The following is a 19,998-nucleotide window of genomic DNA, read 5'->3' on the forward strand; positions in this document are numbered from 1 at the left end:
CGTTTGATATTCCTTTTCTGCGAAACACTAAAATAGGCAAAAAAAACAACAATTTGGACTAGTCCTCCGGTTAATAGGTTAGTCCCAAAAATAATATAAAAGTATACAATAAACATCCAAAGCAGATAATATAATAGCATGGAACAATCAAAAATTATAGATACGTTGGAGACGTAGCAGGGCGCTACTTCAAAAGCATTTTATAATCTCATAAATCATAAGCCCCCCCCCTTTCAAAATGCTCTCACGAGGATGCGTTCAAGTTTTTTTCATACAGGTCAAAACAAAAAGAAACACGGTCCTAGCTGGGTGCGCCTTCTTCATCACCTCCGTCCGCACTGCTTGCGTCATGGTGACCATCTTCCTCATCATCGCTTCCCGCGCCGCTTTCTTCGGCCGCAATCACGACCGCGTCATCCTTCGGAGCAAATTCTGCTACTAGGGCATCCACATGGTCGTCAACCCACCCGCCCAGGCTGTCCTGAATAACCGAGGGCACGGGATCTAACACAGCTTTGAAGTCGAAGTGAGGATCGTGGTTGAGAAGGTGGCCTAAGACACATGAGAATGCACGCCGAAGAAGACTCCGACTCATCTCCGCTACAAGCTCGCGAGCCCTCACAGCCCAATCCTCCAGGCGGGTCATGATGTTGGTGAAGAAGCTGAGGTGGCTGGCGTAATCGTTCTCGTGCGGGTGAGGAGTACTCTCGTCACAGATGGTGTCCCAGGCGCGGTTAGCTCTGACTCTGAGATCCTGGAGCATCGAGGCATGCTCGCGCTACAGCGTCCTACGATGATTTGCTTTGTTCGCGGTCTTCTCTGCTAGGGATGCGGTTTCCTTGATCTGTTGTTGAAGGGAAGACAGTTCGGCGTGGGCAGAGGCCAAGGCAGATTCGGAAGAAGTCAGGGCTTCTTGAGCGGCGCTCTCACTCTGTTCCCCGGATTGTAGCTTCACCTTCATGGCGGAGGTCCTACCTTCAAGCTCGGCCTTGAGCAGCTCCAGATTCCGGCGGTGCCCCTCAGCTATGTCAGCACACGCCTTGGCCACCCTCTCCCCCACCTCCAGTTGGACCTCGGCTTCTCGAGCGGCGACGACATCCTCAGCCACGGCAGCCTGGCACTCCCGCAACTCCAGCCTCTCCAACGCCATGCTGTGCTCCACAGTCTCCAACGTCAAGTCATCGTGGAGCCTTAGGAGCTCCGCCTCGGCAAAGGCCGCCTTGTCTGGTGAGAAGGTCAGAAAGACGCAACGCTCCTCAACTTCTCGCTCAAGGTCCGCATTTGAAGATAGAAGCTCTCGCTCCCGCTCCTCGGCCGCCTCGCGGCGGCGGTTGGCGGCCTCAGCCTCCTCCATGGCATGGCGCAAGCCTCACGAGTATCCGCAAGCGAGGCCGCCGCAAGCGCATTGGCCTCATCATGCTGAAGTCTCCTGAGGTTGATGGCAACCTTTAGCTGGGGGGCCCACACCCTGGCCCCGAGGGTGGGGGCGTGCCCTCCTGCCTTGTGGGCCACCTGGCAGCCCTCCGGTGCCCATCTTCTTCTATATGAAGTCTTTTACCCTGAAAAAATCATAAGAAACCTTATGGGACGAAACTCCGCCGCCAGGAGGTGGAACCTTGGCGGAACCAATCTAGGGCTCCGGTGGAGCTGTTCTGCCAGGGAAACTTCTCTCTGGGAGGGGGAAATCATCACCATCGTCATCACCAACGATCCTCTCATTGGGAGGGGGCCATCTCCATCAACATCTTCACCAGCACCATCTCCTCTCAAAGCCTAGTTCATCTCTTGTATCAAATTTTTGTACCAAAACTCAGATTGGTACCTGTGGGTTGCTAGTAGTGTTGATTACTCCTTGTAGTTGATGCTAGTTGGTTTATTTGGTGGAAGGTCATATGTTTAGATCCTTAATGCATATTAATACCCCTCTGATTATGAACATGAATATGCTTGGTGAGTAGTTACATTTGTTCGTGAGGACATGGGTGAAGTCTTGCTATTAGTAGTCATGTGAATTTGGTATTCGATCGATATTTTGATGAGATGTATGTTGTCTCTCCTCTAGTGGTGTTATGTGAACGTCGACTACATGAAACTTCACCATTATTTGGGCCTAGAGGAAGGCATTGGGAAGTAATAAGTAGATGATGCGTTGATGGAGTGATAGAAGCTTAAACCCTAGTTTATAAGTTGCTTCGTAAGGGCTTGATTTGGATCCACTAGTGTCATGCTATGGTTAGGTTTACCTTAATACTTATTTTGTAGTTGTGAATGCTTGCAATAGGGGTTAATCATAAGTGGGATGCTTGTCCAAGGAAGGGCAGTACCCAAGCACCGGTCCACCCACATATCAAATTATCAAAGTAACGAATGTGAATCATATGAGCGTGATGAAAACTAGGTTGATGATAATTCCCATGTGCCCTAGGGAGCGCTTTTCTCATCATAAGAACTTGTCGTGGCTTGTCCTTTGCTACAAAAAGGATTGGGCCACCTTGCTGCACCTTATTTACTTTCATTGCTTGTTACCCATTACAAATTATCTTATCACAAAACTATCTGCTACCTACAATTTCAGTGCTTGCAGAGAATACCTTACTGAAAACCGCTTTTCATTTCCTTCTGCTCCTCGTTGGGTTCGACACTCTTACTTATCGAAAGGACTATGATAGATCCCCTACACTTGTGGGTCATCAAAGTGGAGCGACGCGCTGCCTGACAAATTCCTTCACCACCATCGGTGCCATCACCTCCAGCTCTTGCAACCTCATCAACCTCTTCCAGACGAAAGCAAGGCACCGGTCAGGAAGCTTTGCATGGCCCCAACCGGAGCTAGGTGAGGCCGGCGCCCTAGGAGTCAAGAGCACGGGGCTATACGTGCTGGCATCCATGAGAAACCACTACTTCCAGAATCCCTTCGCAGTAGGCGAAAGCTCTAAGTCCTTGAGCCGGCGGTTGTGGACATGGCTTCGAAGGTCGCGTATCCTGAGCATTGGCGAGCATCGACCAACCGGAGCAAGAAGAAATGGCGGAACATGGCCACGGAAGGAGCCATGCCGACCATGGCCTCGCAGAGAAAGGCGAGGACAGCGAGAAGGATAACAGTACGGGGGTCCAGATGCAGCAGGTGGATCTGGTAATGCGAGATACAATGTTGAAGGAAGGAGAGAAGGGGAGAACCAGACTTGCAAGGAGAGTGTGGAGGTAGATGGGGATCTCAGTGGCACTCATCTCACTCACATGCCAAGACGCAGGATGGACGGCCGTCGCCCTCCACTCAATGGAATCGGTTGCAAGGGCATGGCGGACCTTGTCTAGCCCTTCCTGGTTGATCACCGTCGACTGCTCAAGAGCTTGCTTCAAGGCCGGCAGAGGCCCGGCCAGGGCGCACGGCTTCCCCTTCTTCCTCCTTCGCTGAGGGGCCATGACAGATGCTAAAAAAGGGGGCGACAAGATTGGGAATGGAGGAAACGAAGGCCGAGCGCGGCAATCTACGTAGAGCGAGCTGTTCTGGAAACGGGCAACCACTAGGCCTAGCAAATATCAAGGTTGCATGGGGAAGTGCAGACGCCCATGTCCCATCAATCGCCACGCGTCATCAAGGCCGCAAGCGGTTAGAGCCCGCGGCGCTCTACACTTGCCATTTAGCTTCACCTGGAAGCCAAGTCCGAGCACACCTTGGGCCCGGGGACTACTATCGGCATTCTGGATATCGGGGTATCCAGACTATTGCCTGCGGCCCACCACGTGGCTCCATCGATGGCCTGGTATGGCCCAGCTTCAACATCAGCAGCTCAAGACCCTCGCGAGGGGCCAAGCCTCGCAAGGGAGACAATGCCAAGACCCCCGAGGGGATCAGCCTCTTCAGGCTGGCTCCTGAGAGGAGGAGAGTTTAATGCAAGGAGCTCCTCACCAGGCTTAGCTGACGTGAGCCGTGACGACCAAGGCCAGGTGGGCGCCAGGCGGGCGCTAGCAGGCGCAGAGCGCCATTTTCCTCGTCGGTGCAAGGGAGGCAAGCCACACATGCGGAGTCCCGAGGAATCAGCCAAAGGTTTCCATTCTCGTGCCATAAGACCAAGACCGCCAGGACGGCAGGATGGAGGTCATCACCGAGCCCACCACAGCGTTCCGACCAGGGGCTTTTCGCAGGCGAAGACTACTTTTGTCAGGATAAGCTGTACTAGTTGTCCCCTTTCAAATCCAGCCGTTGTGGGATCCCTTCCCGCCTACATTTGGGAAGAGGACCGAGGCCACTATAGATAGGACTTAGCCACCACCATAGAGGGGGGTCGGATCCATTATCACCCGACCACCTCACCAGCTCTTTCGAGCTCAAGAACACCTCACCTCCTGAGGCCAGTTCATCCACTGTACTAGTTCATCCTCAGCCCTTCGAGGTAATCCACCAAAACGCTGGAGTAGGGTATTACACCGCAAGGTGGCCCGAACCAGGATAAACTGTTGTGTCTCTTTGACTCTTTGAGATCGTCGCGCTAGGCTTAGGAGAATCGCGAGTAGGTAGGCCGGGTAGGTTGAGATCTTCGCACGCACCCCAGAGTTCGAACCTTTCAATGGTTTACGGATCCCGTAATCCGACAAGTACGTGATACGTCTCCATCGTATCTTCTTTTCCAAACTTTTTTGCCCATGTTTTGGACTCTAATTTGCATGATTTGAATGGAACTAACCAGGACTGATGCTGTTTTCAGTAGAATTGCCATGGTGTTATTTTTGTGTGCAGAAATAAAAGTTGTCATAATGACCTGAAACTTCACGGAGAATACTTTTGGAATAAATAAAAAAAAATTGGTGAAAGAATCAACCAGAGGGGACCCACCACCTGTCCACAAGGGTGGGGGCGCGCCATACCCCCCTGGGCGCGCCCCCTGGCTTGTGGGTCCCACGAAGCTCCACCGACCTCAACTCCAACCCCATATATTCATGTTCGGGGAGAAAAAAATCAGAGAGAAGGATTCATCGTGTTTTACGATATGGAGCCACCGCCACCTCCTGCTCTTCCTTAGGAGGGCAGATCTGGAGTCTATTTTGGGCTCCGGAGAGGGGAAATCGTCGCCGTCATCATCATCAACCATCATCCATCACCAATTTCATGATGCTTACCACCGTGCGTGAGTAATTCCATCGTAGGCTTGCTAGACAGTGATGGGTTGGATGAGATTTATCATGTAATCGAGTTAGTTTTGATAGGGTTTGATCCCTAGTATCCACTATGGTCTGAGATTGATGTTGCCATGAATTTGCTATGCTTAATGCTTGTCGCTAGGGCCCGAGTGCCATGATTTTAGATCTAAACCTATTATGTTTTCATGAATATATTTGTGTTCTTGATCCGATCTTGCACGTTATAGTCACGTACTACGTGTTATGATCCGGCAACCCCAGAGTGACAATAGTCGGGACATTTCCCGGTGATGACCGTAGTTTGAGGATTTCATGTATTCACTAAGTGCTAATGCTTTGGTCCGGTTCTCTATTAAAAGGAGGCCTTAATATCCCTTAGTTTCCAATATGACCCCACTGCCACGGGAGAGTAGGACAAAAGATGTCATGCAAGTTCTTTTCCATAAGCTCGTATGACTATATTCGGAATACATGCCTACATTACATTGATGAATTGGAGCTAGTTCTGTGTCACCATAGGTTATAACTGTTGCGTGATGAATACCATCCGACATAATTATCCATCATTGATCCATTTCCTACGTGCTTTTCACATATTGACCTTTGCTTAATTACTTTGCTATTGCCATTGTTACGATTGCTACAAAACTGCTACTGTTACTCTTTCCACCATTACCGTTACTTCCATACTACTTTGCTACTAAACACTTTTCTGCAACTATTAAGTCTTTCAGGTGTGGTTGAATTGACAACTCGGCTACTAATACTTGAGAATATTCTTTGGCTCCCCTTGTGTCGAATCAATAAATTTGGGTTGAATACTCTACCCTCGAAAACTTTTGTGATCCCCTATACTTGTGGGTTTTCAAGACATTGTTCTGGTGCCGTTGCCGGGGAGCATAACTCTATTCTCTGAGTCACTTGGGATTTATATCTGTTGATCACTATGAGGAATCTTGTCACATCCCTAGTTCTTGTCTGACCTAGGCTAGCTTCCTTGTGATCATGTTTATATTCAAATGAAATTTGAATTGAGGAATTCTCAAAGCCTCGGAAACCTTCTAAAAATAATCAACATTTAAAACTTATCAAATGAGTCCAAGAAATTGTTCCTGTTATTCTGTGAAAATATTGGTAAGAGGTAAAATTCAAACCAATATTTTCGGAATCACAGAAATATTTATTTTGGGCCCTTTTGAATTAAATCAATGACATATTTGTGTTGGATTTATTTCTATTATATAAGAAATAAAGTTCAAATATTTTTGTAAGTTGCATGTGACATTGGGATAGTTCTGAGCTCACATAACAATTTACAGAAAGTTTTAAAAAATGATTTGATGATATAAATCAAATGAAAACAAAATGCAAATAAATAGAAAACTAAAACAGAAAATAAAACAGAGGGAGAGAAAGAACTGGGCACTTACTTGTCGTCCCAGCAGAGGCCCGGCCCACTGGCCTCTGCGAGTCATCACTTACCTACCGCCAGGAGGACAGCGCGTGTGGCTGCCGCGCGCGAGCATGCACCTCGCCACCTCCTGCTTGCCGCCGAGCCCCTGGACGCGTGGATGAACGCCTCGGTGTTGTCCCGATCCGCCCGACCTCTCTCACTCTCCCCCTGCTCTCTTCCTCGCCGTTCCCCCACCTCACCGAACGCGCCCGCCGCTGCCGACGAGCACCACCGCGGCCATCGCCTCTCCCTCATCCCCTCGAGCAGTCCAGAAGCTCCGCCTCATCGTCCTAGCCCTCTCCGCCGAGTCACGCGGCACCGGAAGACCCTGAACGACCTCACCGATCTCGTCTTCAACCTCCGGCCGCCCAGATCCCCGGCGACCCTGCGCTGCCTCCGACGCATCCCCGGCCTCGTCTCCACCTCGGTTGGAACTGTTGTGAGCTCCTGCTGCTTCTCCTTTGCTCGCCCCCCTCCATTCCCGTCCCCTAGCTCCATTTTCCACCACACACGAAGCTCGCCGCTGCCGTGCCTCGTCACCGTCGTGACCAGAGCCACGGTGGCTCGAAGCCGAGCACACTGTCGTGCTCCACACCTCACCAGGAGCACGTAGCACACACCAGCGCCTCCCCTAGTGCACTACAACGCCGAACCCGTCGTTGTCTGAACTCCGGCGGCCGCAAAAGAGCTCCCCGCCGTTGACTCCGTCCACCCCCGCTGGAACCATGACCACCCACAGATGCGCCTCACTTCCCTCTTTCAAACGCGCCCTTCCGCGCATCAAACGGTGGCCTGTAGGCGAAACCTGAGCCACTCCAGTGCGCCTCCGCCGTGTTTTGGTCGCCACCGGCGTAACTCTGGCGAAGGTGACGTGGCAGATTAGTTTAGGGCTAATGACGCACTTAGTCAACCACTAGTGACACTCACAGCAGGGCCCCATTGACTAATTAAACTTAGATTAGTTTCTGCTTAGTATTAACTAATCACAGTGGCCCCACGCGTTAGCATTGACCATGCTGACGTGGCCATTGACTGGGTCCACATGTCATTGACCCTAACTAGCACCGTGACACTGACCAGTGGGACCCACTGGTCAGGTTTGACCTGGACCGTCCCCATTGACTGCTGACGTCACCCTGACAAAATAAATCATTTTCTAGATTTATTCTTATATAGGAAATTCCAGAAATGCTATAAACTTCAAAAATTCATAGAAAATTATCTATAGCTCCAAATGAAATAAATTATATATGAAAAATGATCAGAAAAATCCAAAGAATCTATTTATGGCTTTATCATGCATGTTTGATCAACTTAAAAGCTGCTGTATACAACAATTTGAATTAATGGCATTTGAAATGTCATATATGGAGTTTGAATTTGAATCTTAGATTCAAACCAACTCCATTTAACTTGCTGCTAGTTGCATTAGCTCAAACCACAGCATATTGCCATGTCATGACCATGCATCATATTGTGCATTGCATAGATTGTGTTCTTCCTTGTTTGCCGGTGTTTGTCCCCTCTCGATAGACGTGGTTCCGACGATGAGTTCAATGACACCGATTAAGAATGATGACCCACAAGTATAGGGGATCTATCGTAGTCCTTTCGATAAGTAAGAGTGTCTAACCCAACGAGGAGCAAAAGGAAATGATAAGTGGTTTTCAGCAAGGTATTCTCTGCAAGTACTGAAATAAGTGGTAACAGATAGTTTTGTGATAAGATAAATTGTAACGAGCAACAAGTAACAAAAGTAAGTAAAGTGCAGCAAGGTGGACCAATCCTTTTTGTAGCAAAGGACAAGCCTGGACAAAGTCTTATAATAGGAAGCACTCCCGAGGACACATGGGAATATCGTCATGCTAGTTTTCATCACGCTCATATGATTCGCGTTTGGTACTTTGATAATTTGATATGTGGGTGGACCGGTGCTTGGGTGCTATTCTTACTTGAACCAGCATCCCACTTATGATTAACCTCTATTGCAAGCATCTGCAACTACAACAAAAGTATTAAGGTAAACCTAAACATAGCATGAAACATATGGATCCAAATCAGCCCCTTACAAAGCAACGCATAAACTATGGTTTAAGCTTCTGTCGCTCTAGCAACCCATCATCTACTTATTACTTCCCAATGCCTTCCTCTAGGCCCAAATAATGGTGAAGTGTCATGTAGTCGACGTTCACATAACACCACTAGAGGCTAGACAACATACATCTTATCAAAATATCGAACGAATACCAAATTCACATGACTACTAATAGCAAGACTTCTCCCTTGTCCTCAGGAACAAACGTAATTACTCACAAAGCATATTCATGTTCACAATCAGAGGGGTAATAATATGCATAAAGGATCTGAACATATGAGCTTCCACCAAATAAACCAACTAGCATCAACTACAAGGAGTAATCAACACTACTAGCAACCTACTAGCACCAATCCCGGACTTGGAGACAAGAATTGGATACAAGAGATGAACTAGGGTTTGGAGATGAGATGGTGCTGGTGAAGATGTTGATGGAGATTGCCCTCTCCCGATGAGAGGAGCGTTGGTGATGACGATGGTGATGATTTCCCCCTCACAGAGGGAAGTGTCCCCGGCAGAACAGCTCTGCCGGAGCCCTAGATTGGTTCCACCAAGGTTCCGCCTCGTGGCGGCAGAGTCTCGTCCCGAAAGGTTGCCTTCTATTTTTTTCTCATCAAAATACTTCATATAGGACAAGATGGGCGTCGGAGAGCCACCAGGGGGCCCACGAGGTAGGGAGGCGCGCCCCAGGGGGGGGGGCGCCGCCCACACTCGTGAGCAGGGTGTGGGCCCCATGGCCTTCATCTTTGGCGACGATTTTTCTTTATTTATTTAAGATATTCCATGGAGTTTCAGGACATTTGGAGTTGCGCAGAATAGGTCTCCAATATTTGCTTCTTTTCCAGCCCAGAATTCCAGCTACCGGTATTCTCCCTCTTCATGTAAACCTTGTAAAATAAGAGAGAATAGCCATAAGTATTGTGACATAACGTGAAATAACAGCCCATAATGCAATAAATATTGATATAAAAGCATGATGCAAAATGGACGTATCAAAGAACTATACTATCTTCAGAAGTGCTAGGAAAGAAAAAAACCCTTGTACATTCCGATACAATCCCACTCTCTTGCTTCTGCCCTCTTTTACTGCATTAGGACAACAACGATTCATCTGCTACTTGCTGCGGTAGTTGAACCCCTTATCATGTGCATGACCTGTCATTGCCACAGTAAATAGATGAAACCCACTAGCATGAGTAGGAGTTGTTTGAGCCCTGATGTGCCTACTCTTTCATGTTTGTTGTCATGCCTGCTACTCCTTAGATTTGAGTCAGGTCTGGTTCATCGGGGATGAATTGGAATGTTTTGAACATGTCCTACTGTGTGTGAGCTAAGTGTGTGAACACGATTTGGTAAAGGTAGCGGTGAGAGGCCATGTAGGAGTACATGGTGGGTTGTCTCATTGAAGCCGTTCTTGGGAACTGAGTTCTGTGTTTGTGATCCATGAACAACTACTACCACTCATTGGGATCCTTAATTGACCCTCTCGGCTTCTTAATCACCCTTGACCTCTGTCCAGGAGTTGCAAGTAGTTTCTGGTGTTTGTAGTATGCTGGAGGCCGTGGGCAGCGCTGACCCGAGTGGTGGGCTGTGATGCGGTAGGCACGTGGCACGGTGTACCGGGCGCCCGTTTGGTGTCTCCGGAACCCTGCACACATTGTTCAGGGCCGTATGTGGAAACCTCGGCCAGACACCCTGCGGGCGGAACCTTAATAGGCGATAAACCTGGACCAGAGACTTGAGTGTTTAGGTAGGCCGTGGCTGACACCCTCGCAAGGCTTCCGCTTGAAGGTTGCCGAGATACATGACGTGTGCATGGAGGTAAGTGGCGAGAGCGTGTGTGAAGAAGTACACCCCTGCAGGGTTAACATAATCTATTCGAATAGCCACGTCCACGGTAAAGAACCTCTGGGTTGCCTATACAGTTCATAGACAAGTGAAAGTGGATACTTTAAAATATGCAAGATAAGCGTGAGTGCTATGGATGGCTTTCTCGTAGGGAGATGGGAGTGGATCCATAGTGGTGTATTGATATGGTGAATATGTGGACACTTGTGCGCCACCTCAAAAAAGTTACTAACAGTCGTAGTTCAGGATAGCCACCGAGTCAAAGCTGGCTTGCTGCAGTTTAACCCCACCAACCCTTTGTTGATAATGATCCATGTGTAGTTAGTTATGATATAATTCTTGCTGGGTACATTTGTACTCACGTTTGCCTATTTTATGTTTTGCAGAGAGACTTCAGTCTAGCTAGTAGTTCCGTGTGGACTTCGACGTTTAGCTTGTTACCTTAGCTACGATCTTGTGCCCTCGGCAGGATCTGGTAGATAGTCAGGCTTCTCAGCCTTTTTCATTTGTAGATGTCTGTACTCAGACATGTTAAGCTTCCGCTTGTGCTTTGACTTGTATGCTCTGAATGTTGGGTCATGAGACCCATGATTGTAATATCTCACTCCTCAGAGTCTATTGAATAAATACTTGAGCTGTAGAGTCATGTTGTGATGCCATGTTGTATTTGCACATATCAAGCATATTGTGTGTATGTTATTGAAATGCTTGGTATGTGTGGGATCTGACTATCTAGTTGTTTATCCTTGGTAGCCTCTCTTACCGGGAAATGTCTCCTAGTGCTTCCACTGAGCCTTGGTAGCTTGCTACTGCTCGGGAACACTTAGGCTGGCCGGCATGTGTCCTTCTTCGTTCCGGTGTCTGTCCCATCGGGGAAATGTCACGCGATGTCTACCGGAGTCATGTTAGCCTGATACAGCCTGGTTTACCAGAGTCCTGCTAGCCCAGCTGCTACAGCCCGGATTCACTTGGTGATGACCGACACGTTCGTTGTTGGTTCATGTATGCATGTCCCTGTAAGTTAGTGCCACTTTGGGTTCACGACTCGCCATATCAGCCCGAGCTCCTTATCATATGGATGCTAGCGACACTATCATATACGTGTGCCAAAAGATGCAAATGGTCCCGGGCCTGGTAAGGCGACACCCGTGGGAATACCGTGCGTGAGGCCGCAAGGTTATATGAGGTGTTACATGCTAGATCGGTGTCGCATTGAGTCAAGGTCCTGACAGCTTTGGTATTAGAGCCTGACTGCCTGTAGGATTACCAAGCCAAACTGGTAGAAGTTGAGCCTAAAAATTTCTTTAGTTATATAAGGGAATTGATTCTGGGATGGAACGTAAGGCTCTTTTTACTCCTTATACCTTATGCCTTCTGATCCGAGTCATCTTATCTTTCCTACGGGGTTAAGGAACTAGGCTTTCTCTTCATTCTATCAGGATCACGTGTTACTAATCCGTAGACTTATAGGATTGATGGTTCTAAGCTCCAAATCGGTTCCTACTACTTCCGTGTATTCATAGCTGGCCTCAGAATCTTCATATTGTGATGATCGAACGGTTATGGCACCATTCCTACAGAATGTCTCAAATCATTTTGAGATTTTATAGTTGTTGTGCTGTCCGAGTCATCCCAGGTTTCTAAACAATCTGATGCATTTGCAAATCCCTTCTTTCTGTTCCCAAAGTTCCCTTGTGCGAGATCAACCACACTAACTAGTGTGTTGCGGTACTGCCTCGGCATTTATGTTGGAGCTATTATTATGACCCTAGGTGTCTTATGAAACCATCTAGTAATCTAGCCATATTTTTTGTTCCCAGTGTGATGATTCTGGCCATCATTCTCGAAAGCATCCCGTGATGCCACTTAGTAGTAGGTATTCTACTCCTGCGTTTCTGAGCCCAAGATTCACCCTACTTACTTCATGTTGACAGTGTTTGCTTGTTCCTTTAAGTTATTAGTAACCTTTGCATTAGTCCTCGAGGTTCATGGTATATCCTTCTTCCAAGCACCATGAACTACTTATGGCAGAAGTTCCTCGCTGAACCGAAAGACCACAACCAGAATGCTCTTGACAAGTTCTCGATTATATGAGGTTACTCTGCCAATTCTACCTATCTGCATGGGTTATCCGGAAGAAATATGTTGAACCTGTTCGACATGATAATCCATGCATCCACAACTCAGTAAAACGTATGTTCTTTCGAGTTGTCCCTCTTTAGTTGTTTTCTAGCCTCGTCTGTCAATTGTTAGTCAGGACTGGTTGTGCATTCGTGTTATCGATGCCTATTATTCTTGTGGTCCGTCAAGCCATTCTATTCCGGAATGACTAGGACAAACAAACTCCAGCACCTCATCCATCTCTTGGACTGGTCAAAATAGTTGTACTCCGCAGATCAAAATGCTACCCTGAAGTACTACCATCTTATGTCAAGAATGTCATGGGAATTGCACACCATCCTATGAACTCTTGATACAATGATACTTCTCACCATCGTTATTCATTCCTTGGTCCCCATATTATTGCAACCGGAGTGCCGACAAGTGAATCATGATGTGTGAAATCAATACTCCTAGCAACCTTGTTGCTTGGTAGTTAAAGGACAATAATTTCATCCTTAGCGTGTTGGTTATTGAATCACCATCCTAAGGTTGATCGTGCTACCTAGTCCTTATTTCCGGTGCACTCCCTGATCAACAAGTTAGGATAGTGCCAATCCTTGCTCATTTGATCATATCGTCTTGCCCTGAAAAGCAAGATTGTTCTCAAGCTTAGCAACATATCGGTGGTTTGTGATTTTCTGAAAATCTTCTCGGAAGCATTACCAGGCTGTCACCTGACCGCTATGTTGAGTTCGTGATCAAATTTGTTTTTTATAAGTCACCCCTTCTCTATGAATATGTGTTGGATACCCCTGAGCTAGTTGGTTAAGCTAAACAACAACTTGGAGAGTTGGAAGATAAAAGCTTCGCCGGATTTAGTTCATACTAAAGGGATATCTTTGTGTTTGTGTGTGTGTTGAAGAAAGATGATATCTTCATCGATTTATCCTCATGATCATTTGTTGGATCTATTGTCTTGTCAAAACTTTGATTTGAGTGTGGGCTATCCTCAAATCAAATCAGAACCAACGATGTTCGTAATGTTGTCTTACTCGTGGTTTTTCCTCGAGCATACACCATTCTATCTTTTGTTCTGACCAATGCTATCACTTGTTCACATAATTGTGGAATTCCATCTATATGGAAATCCCGATGACTTGTTGTTGAGCCCATCGGCAGCATTTTGTCTCATCCATGATTCGTGCTGAACATCCAGCTAGTGTTGGAAACTTTTATAAGCATTACCTTCATGTTCCGTTCATGAAGCATGTGTTGGATGAAAGAAGTGACTTCCTCTAATTCATGTGCATTTGATGCAAGTTGCCGCCATGAATTCGAGAAAGTCAATGTTGCTTTCTTTGGAACCATCCCAAGTCAGTCATGTATATGTGCGAAGTATTCTGTGGTTTGGAGACTTGCAACCTTCATTCTATATGTGTCCCTAGCACACCAAGCCACTGATTGATTTGTTCAAGGAGAAGAAGTTCCTTCTTAAGAGTATACCTTATGCAAGGACTTCGATATCCTCGGTGATGGTTCCCCACCTGAACTCGGTAGTGTTTAATTATAAGACTACTACATGGCCATGCTTGTCTGGGACAACGTGTTCACATGTTTGTAGCAGAACCAGCTCATGTTTTGGAGCTTACTACCATAGTCCATTTCCCGATAATCTCGCAACATCGTCTCATCGATTTGTGTTGCAAACATTCATTTTTCTTTCTAGACTCGATGAGTCTGGAATATCCTGACACCATCCAGATCTGAATCTCAGGCAGATGTGATGGTTGGAGCATTTTCCAAGAACTATAATATTGGTCTCTCGATAACCGGTAAAGTGGATGTCATGGCCAACACACCCAGCCGGAAGACCTATTATTGTAGTATCTCGATTGAACAAAGTTGGCCACCTCCCCATGAGGATTTCGTAGGATTTACCTTCGTAGTTAATCCTTACAGATTCTTGTGCTCCTGAAGTCCGACCTTTTACTTGACGATTCTAGGTACCAAACCTTTTTAATAAATGGGTTGGGCTAGCACATCAAGGAGAACATTAGAAGCAGAGTGCTAAATGTCTCTCGGTCGATCATCCAGATTTTGTCCCCCTGGCCTCGCTAAGGTGAAATTTGAGAAATTGTTGTCTTCCTTTGCACCTGCATCCTCCACCGGTATTCATCATGGTAGTAAGTTGTGTTGCCAGGATCCTTGACATGGATATTGGTAAAACCTTGATGAATATGGAAATGCTCAAGTTCGTGAGAGCACGCGCAAGTGCTAGGTTTTATTGTTGGCATTAACTACATAGTGCTCTCAGTTTCCTCGGTTATGCTATAACCCTTTCAAACAATGGATACACTCTCTACTGATGGGGTTCCTCCCCAGTTACCAGAATCATTCCCAGCATTTGCATTTCATTCCAAGCTTGCACCGCCAATGTGCCATTCTACCATGTGTTCCATCCATTTCCGATGATAAGCTAAAATCATTCCTTGTATTGTCTTCAACAAGGTAATCCACATCATCCATTCTAGTCTGGCATGCCATTCCTTCGCACTCCGCCAAACGATTGCTGTGATTTGCCTTAGGCTGATATAAAGAGTCTCAATGATCTCTATATCAAAGGTAATTCTTTTTGCCACTTAAGGTAATAATTCTACGAATCACCCTCCTCCAAGATGTCTCGTTATGGTACCATGGCAACTCAAATTCTCGCTACATTGACAATCGCTCACCACCCTATTAGGTGTGGAATTGTTGTCTACCTAGTGAACCCTCGTCATCTTTTACACTCCATCCCTTCGGATGTATGCCTCGTGTCTCAGCTCGAGAGATGTTTCTATGTCTCATTCCGTGAGTTAATCTTATGATCATTAAGATGATCCATCCATGTAGACATGTTTCGCTCCTTTGTCCTCGTGTTGCATGAAGATCTCGAAATCAAAGACGTCAAGATCAATTTGAGTCAATAAATCAACAACCTCGAGAATACAGTTGGATCATGAAGTTTGTGATACTTAGTGTCCCCTTTGTCTTCTTACCTCACATCTTGAATCTCGGGACGAGATTCTTGTTTAGTGGGGGTGAGTTGTCACATCCCTAGTTTTGGTCTGACCTAGGCTAGCTTCCTTGTGAGCATCATGTTTAAATTCAAATGAAATTTGAATTGAGGAATTCTCAAAGCCTCAAAACCTTCTAAAAATAATCAACATTTAAAACTTATCAAATGAGTCCAAGAAAATGTTCCTGTTATTCTGTGAAAATATTGGTAAGAGGTAAAATTCATACCAATATTTTCAGAATCACAGAAATATTTATTTTGGGCCCTTTTGAATTAAATCAATGACATATTTGAGTTGGATTTATTTCTATTATATAAGAAATAAAGTTCAAATATTTTTGTAAGTTGCATGTCACTTTGGGATAGTTCTGAGCTCACATAACAATTTACAGAAAGTAAAAAAAAATGATTTGATGTTATAAATCAAATCAAAACAAAATGCAAAGAAATAGAAAACTAAAACAGAAAATAAAAGAGAGGGAGAGAAAGAACTGGGGACTTACCCGTCGGCCCAGCAGAGGCCCAGCCCACTGGCCTCTGCCAGTCATCACTTACCTCTCGCTAGGAGGACATCGTGTGTGGCCGCCGCGTGCGAGCACGCGCCTCGCCACCTCCTGCTTGCCGCCGAGCCCCTGGACGCGTGCATGAATGCCTCGGTGTCGTCCTGATCCGCCCGACCTCTCTCACTCTCCCCCTGCTCTCTCCCTCGCCAATCCCCCACCTCACCGAACACGCCCGCCGCCCCTGACGAGCACCACCGCGGCCATCGCCTCTCCCTCGTCCCCTCGAGCAGTCCAGAAGCTCTGCCTCGTCATCGTAGCCCTATACGCCGAGCTACGCGGCACCGGAAGCCCCCGAACGACCTCACCGAGCTCGTCTTCAACCTCTGGCCGCCCAGATCCCCGGCGACCCTGCGCTGCCTCCGACGCATCCCCGGCCTTGTCTCCGCCTCGGTTGGAACCGCTGTGAGCTCCTGCTGCTTCTCCTTTGCTCGCCCCCTCCGTTCCCGTCCCCTAGCTCCATTTTCCACCACGGACGAAGCTCGCCGCCGCCATGCCTCGTCACTGTCGTGACCAGAGCCACCGTGGCTTGAAGCCGAGTACACTACCGTGCTCCACACCTCACCAGGAGCACGTAGCACACACCAACGCCTCCCCTAGTGCACTGCAACGCCGAACCCGTCGTTGTCCGAACTCTGGCGGCCGCAAAAGAGCTCGCCGCTGTTGACTCCGTCCACCCCCGCTCGAACCACGACCATCAAGAGATGCGCCTTGCTTCCCTCTTTCAAATGCACCCTTCCGCGCGTCAAACGTTGTCCTGTAGGCGAAACCCGAGCCACTCTAGTGCGCCTCCATCGTATTTTGGTCGCCGCCGGCGTAATTCCGGCGAAGGTGACGTGGCAGATTAGTTTAGGGTTAATGACACACTTAGTCAACCACTAGTGACACTCACAGCAGGGCCCTACTGACTAACTAAACTTAGATTAGTTTCTGCTTAGTATTAACTAATCACTGTGGCCCCACGCGTCAGCATTGACCATGCTGACGTGGCCATTGACTGGGTCCACATGTTAGTGACCCTAACTAGCACCGTGACACTGACCAGTGGGACCCACTGGTCAGGTTTGACCTGGACCGTCCCCGTTGACTGCTGACGTCACCATGACGCAATGCTGACGCAATAAATCATTTTCTAGATTTATTCTTATACAGGAAATTCCAGAAATGCTATAAACTTCAAAAATTCATTGAAAATTATCTATAGCTCCAAATGAAATAAATTATATATGAAAAATGATCGGAAAAATCTAAGGAATCTGTTTATGGCATTATCACGCATGTTTGATCAACTTAAAGCTGCTGTATACAACAATTTGAATTAATGGCATTTGAAATGTCATATATGGAGTTTGAATTTGAATCTTAGATTCAAACCAACTCCATTTAACATGCTGCTAGTTGCATTAGCTCAAACCACAACATATTGCCATGTCATGATCATCCATCATATTGTGCATTGCATTGATTGTGTTCTTCTTTGTTTGTCGGTGTTTGTTCCCTCTCGATAGAGGTGGTTCCGACGATGAGTTCGATGACACCGATGAAGAACTATACTATCTTCAGAAGTGCCAGTCAAGCAAAACCCCCTTGTTCATTCCGATACAATCCCACTCTCTCGCTTCTGCTCTCTTTTACTGCATTAGGACAACAACGATTCATCTGCTACTCGCTGTGGTAGTTGAACCCCTTATCCTCTACATGACCTGTCATTGCCACAATAAATAGATGAAACCCACTAGCATGAGTAGGAGTTGTTTGAGCCCTGATGTGCCTACTCATTCATGTTTGTTGTCATGGCTGCTACTGCTTAGAGTTGAGTCAGGTCTGGTTCATTGGGGATGAACTGGAATGTTCTGAACATGTCCTACTGTGTGTGAACACGATTTGGTAAAGGTAGCGGTGAGAGGCCATGTAGGAGTACATGGTGGGTTATCTTATTGAAGTCGTCCTCAGGACTGAGTTCTGTGTTTGTGATCCATGAACAGCTACTAGCACTCATTGGGATCCTTAATTGACCCTCTCAGCTTCTTAATCACCCTTGTCCTCTGTCCAGGAGTTGCAAGTAGTTTCTGGTGTTTGTAGTATGCTGGAGGCGGTGGGCAGCACTGACCCGAGTGGTGGGCTGTGATGCGGTAGGCACGTGGCATCGTGTACCGGGCGCCCGTTTGGTGTCTCGGGAACCCTGCACACATCGTTCGGGGCCGTATGTGGAAACCTCGGCTGGACTCCCTGTGGATGGAACCTGAATAGGCGATAAACCTGGACCAGAGACTTGAGTGTTTAGGTAGGCCGTGGCCGACACCCTCGCCAGGCTTCTGCTTGAAGGTTGCCGAGATGCATGACATGTACATGGTGGTAAGTGGCGAGAGCGTGTGTGAAGAAGTACACCCCTGCAGGGTTAACATACTCTATTCGAATAGCCGCACCCACGGTAAAGGACCTATGGGTTGCCTATACAGTTCATAGACAAGTGAAAGTGGATACTTTAAAATACGCAAGATAAGTGTGAGTGCTATGGATGGCGTTCTCATAGGGAGACGGGAGTGGATCCATAGTGGTGTATTGATATGGTGAATATGTGGACTCGTGTGCGCCACCTCAAAAGAGTTACTTGCAGTCATAGTTCAGGATAGCCACCGAGTCAAAGCTGGCTTTCTGCAGTTTAACCCCACCAACCCTTTGTTGATAATGATGCATGTGTAGTTAGTTCTGATGTAAGTCTTGCTGGGTACATTTGTACTCACATTTGTACTCATCTATTTACTGTGGTAAATACTTCAGTCTCGCTTGTAGTTCCGTGTGGACTTCGACGTTTAGCTTGTTACCTCAGCTACGATCTTGTGACCTTGGCAGGATCTGGTACATAGTCAGGCTTCTCAGCCTTTTTCATTTGTAGATGTCTGTACTCAGACAAGTTAAGCTTCCGCTTGTGCTTTGACATGTATGCTCTGAATGTTGGGTCATGAGACCCATGATTGTAATATCTCGCTCCTCGGAGCCTATTGAATAAATACTTGAGTTGTAGAGTCATGTTGTGATGCCATATTGTATTTGCACATATCGAGCATATTGTGTGTATGTTATTGAAATGCTTGGTATGTGTGGGATCTGACAATCTAGTTGTTTATCCTTGGTAGCCTCTCTTACCGGGAAATGTCTCCTAGTGCTTCCACTGAGCCTTGGTAGCTTGCTACTGCTCCGGAACACTTAGGCTAGCCAGCATGTGTCCTTCTTCGTTCCTGTGTCTGTCCCTTTGGTTAAATGTCACGTGATGTCTACTAGAGTCCTGTGAGCCTGCTACAGCCCGGTTTACCGGAGTCCTGCTAGCCCAGCTGCTACAGCCAGGATTCACTCACTGATGACTGACACGTTCGTTGCTGGGTCATGTATGCATGTCCCTGTAAGTTGGTGCCACTTTGGGTTCACGACTAGCCATGTCAGCCCAGGCTCCTTGTCATATGGATGCTAGTGACACTATCATATACGTGTGCCAAAGGGCGCAAACGGTCCCGGGCCTGGTAAGGCGACACCCATGGGAATACCGTGCGTGAGGCCGCAAGGTGATATGAGGTGCTACATGCTAGATCGGTGTGGAATTGAGTCAGGGTCCTAACAAATCTGAAAGACAACAAAGCCAAGATCTACCCCTCTACTAAAGGGGAGTTAAGGAACTGCAATATAGCTCTACACTTGATTCAACTTTTGTTTCGAGTAAACTTGCGACACCTACACCTAATATTGA

This window comes from Triticum aestivum, chromosome 3B, assembly GCF_018294505.1.
Source record: "Triticum aestivum cultivar Chinese Spring chromosome 3B, IWGSC CS RefSeq v2.1, whole genome shotgun sequence".
NCBI classification, from domain to species: Eukaryota; Viridiplantae; Streptophyta; class Magnoliopsida; order Poales; family Poaceae; genus Triticum; species Triticum aestivum.